This window comes from Coptis chinensis, chromosome 2 (assembly GCF_015680905.1).
Source record: "Coptis chinensis isolate HL-2020 chromosome 2, ASM1568090v1, whole genome shotgun sequence".
NCBI classification, from domain to species: domain Eukaryota; kingdom Viridiplantae; phylum Streptophyta; class Magnoliopsida; order Ranunculales; family Ranunculaceae; genus Coptis; species Coptis chinensis.
In genome coordinates, this window is record NC_141457.1 from 107243377 (window position 1) to 107248401 (window position 5025).

Here is a 5025-nt window from a genome sequence, read left to right on the forward strand (position 1 = left end):
GACGATATCCCCCGCTCTGCTAGTTCTTCTTCAACAGTTAAGGATGCCGGTATGTTTGGGATTAAACCCGATCCTAAGCTTAAAACTTTAATCGAATCTCTCACTAGAAAGGTAGAAGCTATTTCTGTTCAACAAAAGCATGTCCCCGTTATGAATGTCAACTATAATCCATGTAATTTTCAATCGGATCTCAGGCATCCCGGACTCTATCATTGTCCTCAAGATATATGAACAACAAACATCACAACAAGATAATGTTTGCTCTATTAATAGCTATCCTATTCCTAACGCCCCTTGGAGACAACATCCCAACTTTAGTTAGAGAAATAATCAACAAGTTACACCTCCAGGGTATAATAATCAAAATGTTAGGCCATTAAACAATTACAACTAAGCTCCACCACGACAAGGACAAGGACAAGGGAATTATAATAATTATAACAATAATAATTATAATGCTAATAGAGGTATCGTTCCGATTAATCATAACTATCACAACCCACCTGTTAATAATCAACGTGACATAGTTCCTGTCACCTGACACAACCCTGCATAAACACTACTCCACAACCGGATCATTTCGACCTTTATGCAAACCCAACAACAGATTTTTTATCACCCATTCAACTTTCTTCGCTAGCTTAGCCCAAGAAAGTATAACCCAAAGGTGTGTTTCCAGGTCAAACGATACCTAATCCTAAAACAACAAACACAACCTTTGAGGTAAACGGTAATACTAGTAAGGACAATGCAAACGTACGTGAGCTAAATGCCATCACCACTCTCCATTCTGGCAAAGTGGTTGATAACACCGTAATTATGCCTATAGTTACCCCACCAGTAGTCCCTATACCAGATATTGAACTAGATACCGAAATAGAAACTGAAGATCCCACCCCTGTAGAGGTACCAGTTAAACCACAACCTAAGAAACAGAAAGCCAAGGTTAGACATCATATTGATCCATACGCTAAATATAGAGAGAAACCATTGTTTCCCTAGAGATTAGCAATGTTAAACAAGGATACAAACTTTGACGAGATTAGGGAAGTTTTCAAAAATCTAATGATAAACCTACCCTTTCTGGAAGCGATTAAAAAGTTACCTCACCATGCTAAGTTTCTTAAAGAGTTGTCTTGCACTACTAGGCGAAGACAAATATTCCTAAAGGCGCTTTTAACCTGAGCAGTTTTCAACTTTATCGAACATAATGGAATCGTTAAGTAGGAGGCTTAGTTGTCCTATATTGTACAATGCACCTTAGGAGATTCCCACACGACAGTATTTATTAGACACGGGGAAAGTGTTAACTTACTCCCATATTATTTATATAAACAAATAGGTCTACGGGGAGATGCAACCTACTAAAATGATGTTGTAATTAGCGGATCGGTCTATTAAGTATCATAAGGGTGTGTTTGGCGATGCTTGCTAAGGTTCGGGATTTCTACTATCTGCTAATTTTGTTATCCTCGATCGTAAGTCGCTAACAACTCGTTCGATCATCTTAGAAGGCCCCTTCTTGCAACCGCCAACGCCGCTTTTATAAATTGCGTGATGGTTCGATGTCCTTCTCTTTTGGCCATCTTTCTGTTGAGGTAAATGTTTTTAAAATGATGAAATAGTTACTAGATTCGTCTGTAGATAGGGAGGTTAGCATGATCGAAAGCTTAGCTTAAGACTATTTTAATAACACGTTTCCAGAAAACCAGATACATAAATTCCTTTTCTTTGGAAGTTCAGATTTTGAGGATGACTCCTACGTAGAGGAAGTCAATGCCCTCTTCGAGTCTACACCTACCTTAGACCCTTCTGTTGCTCCATCTACTGAGTTTGAAGACCTGCTACCTAAACAAGTCTTTATTACTCAAGATGAAGACCCTCCAAAAGCATTTATCGACATTCCTTCCACCCCGGTACTTAAACCTCTTCCTTCTGAGTTAAAATATATTCAACTTGATCCGGATGGTAGTCACCCGGTAATTATATCTTCTCTGTTATCTGCGGATAAAGAGGCACGGTTGTTTAGGATAATTAGGGAACATCGTTCTGCGATTGGTTGGTCCCTAGACGACATTAAGGGGATTGACCGTAATGTCTGCACTCATTATATCCATTTGGAGGATAATGCAAAGATTTCTCGCGAATATCAGCGTCGCTTGAACCCTGCCATGAAAGAGGTGGTCAGGTAAGAAGTTTTACCTTTACTCGATGCGGGTATCATATACCCAATCTCCGATAGCGAATGGGTAAGTCCCATTCATGTAGTTCCTAATAAATCAGGGATTTCCATGATACGTAATGCTAAGGGTGAATATATTTCCACCCATGGTCCTATGAAATGGAGGATCTGTATTGATTACAGATGTTTAAATGTCATGACACGAAGGATCATTTTCCCTTACCATTTATAGATCAGATGTTCGAACGTCTAGCTGGTCATGCTTTTTATTGTTTATTAGATGGCTACTCTGGCTATTTCCAGATTATTATTGATATTGATGACCAAGAAAAGACTACCTTCACATGTCCTTTTGGAACATATGCCTATAAATGAATGCCTTTTGGCCTTTGTAACGCTCCTGGTACCTTCCAGCGGTGTATGTTTCATATATTTAGTGACATGGTAGAGCGCTTCATGGAAGTCTTCATAGATGATTTTTCTATCTATGGAGACTCTTTCACTGACTGCCTATCTAATCTGTCTAAAGTTTTGACACGGTGTGAAAAGAAGAGTCTGGTTTTAAATTGGGGAAAATGTCATTTCATGGTCAAAAAGGGAATAGTGTTAGGTCACATTATATCTAGTGAATGCATCGAAGTAGATAAGGCCAAACTAGATAAGATAACATCTCTACCTATACCACGGACTGTCCGTGATATTAGAGCCTTTCTAGGCCATGCAGGGTTTTATAGGCGTTTTATCGAAGATTTTTCAAAAATAGCTAGGCCTTTAACTAATTTGCTCTTAAAGGATGCCATTTTTTATTTCAATTATAATTGTAAACAGGCTTTTGAAACTTTAAAAGCCGCCTTAACATCTGCACCCATTATACAGCCTCCCGATTGGTCTAAACCTTTCGAACTCAAGTGTGATACTAGTGATTATGCCGTTGGTGTTGTATTAGATCAGAAACTAGATAATAAGTCCACTGTCATTTATTATGCTAGTAAAATTTTAAACGATGCTCAAAGGAATTATACAACTACTGAAAAAGAATTATTAGCTGTCGTTTATGCTTTAGACACAAATATGAATTAAATGAAATTTTACGGGATTCTAAAATTCGAATAATATGTTCTATTTCGTGAAGAACTCATTTGGTTCAATTCGATTGGTTCACTTTTTTAGTTTATTGAAGTTGAGCTAAATTGTATTGAGAAATACAAGTTTTATTTTTGCTAATATTTACAATCACATAGAATTAATTTTAATGTTTGGCTAAATAAATTAGTGATAATTTATGTCATATTTAATATTTATTTTATTTTTTTATTTGTTAAATCTCTTTTTTTATTAATAGGCACACCTCACTTTAATAAGTCACGCGCCATGCCTCGCGACTTGCCCCTAAGGCACAAAGATAGTGCCTTGGCTACACTGTTCACGCCAAGTTATTTCTTCAACATAACCAGCAAGAAGTCACCATTAGTGTTGCGAAAAGTTGATCCAAGAACTACCATGCGTGGGTTTCATAAGGAGGAGGAGTCACAGTTGATTTTGACAGTGTCATGAGCTGGTGGACTGTTGTTAGACTGCATAATCGTTTTCTCCATGAATCCGGCCAGAGTTCTTAAAGAGTTCAGATTCAGTAAACGAAATAAAGAAACTAACAAAAACGAAAAGTCTTTCAGTAAACGAAATAAAGAAAAGTCTTTAGCAACACACAAAATGAACCGAAAATTGTGAACACAATGACGTGGCACTCATCAGGCAGGGGGTGCGTGTGTATTTCTCAAAGAAGTACTGAAAATCAAGGTCTCTCAGCTTGCCACGTCATTGTGTTCACAAATTGTGTTCAAAGTGTGTGTTGCTGTAGAAGCACTCAAAACGATAATGGTACATAACTTAAGCTCTAAAGCTCTACTTTACCTTTGAAGCAAAGATTACATGGCATAATTCTTCAACAAATACTTTTATGTAACTAGACATAAAACTGATCAGCTAAGAATCTAAGATGCAGAAACCATACTCTCTGCCACACAAGCTAGAGACTCAAGGTTCCACCGGATAATGTTACTGACAAAATAATCAGTATCATCTTTGGTACTTCCATCAGGGACATCGACTCTATAAGACTCCACTACGATAGTCTTCTCTGGTTCATCTACTTTCTCATGGAGTGTCGTGTTTGAATTATAGTTCGAAGGCTTAAGATCACCACCAATGATGCTAAAACTAATGAGATGTATATCATCATAGAATGCTTCAAGTCGTTCAATGCTCATCTCAGAAGGAAAACCTGATACATAATGTACTCTTCGAATACTACCAATATCACCATCACCACTAATCATTGAACAGCTCTCAATAAATCTTTTGTAGAGTTGACGCTTATCGAAGGTTCGAACAATAGACCACACCAGTGAGATAGGTGCATTGATTTGTTTAAGTTGAAAGGAGCTGCATTGTTGAGGTGATGGACCATGGGTAATGTGAGGACTCGACATGAGTACGTGCAGTGGTGGTTTCCTAACGCAAGTAATATTGTAAATCTAGTGATGTTGATTGTCTGGTCTTGATTGTGTTAGTGACTTTTAGTAGGGATATAGTCAGTTTAAATAAGAAAGCATTTGCTAAATATGGTGATTTGGTGTTTGCTGTATTAAAACATATATAAATTTGGTGTCATTTAGTTTTGTTTGATAGTAAGGGTCTTGACTATGTACAGTGTATCTTCGGATCTCCCCTCCCCTCCCCCCGGTCAGGTGGTTTATGCATGAGTATTTGAGTATGGTAGATCGTTCCTTTTGATTTCATTTGCTGAAAAGGTGAGCAGCTTGTATTTTGGCACCTTCTTCACA

At 37.7% G+C, this 5025-nt stretch overlaps 1 pseudogene; it reads right to left on the reverse strand.

The window, feature by feature from the left end:
• Positions 1-4173: 4173 nt before the first annotated feature.
• On the reverse strand, positions 4174-4671 carry LOC147520218 (abscisic acid receptor PYL4 pseudogene; annotated as a pseudogene).
• Positions 4672-5025: the final 354 nt, after the last annotated feature.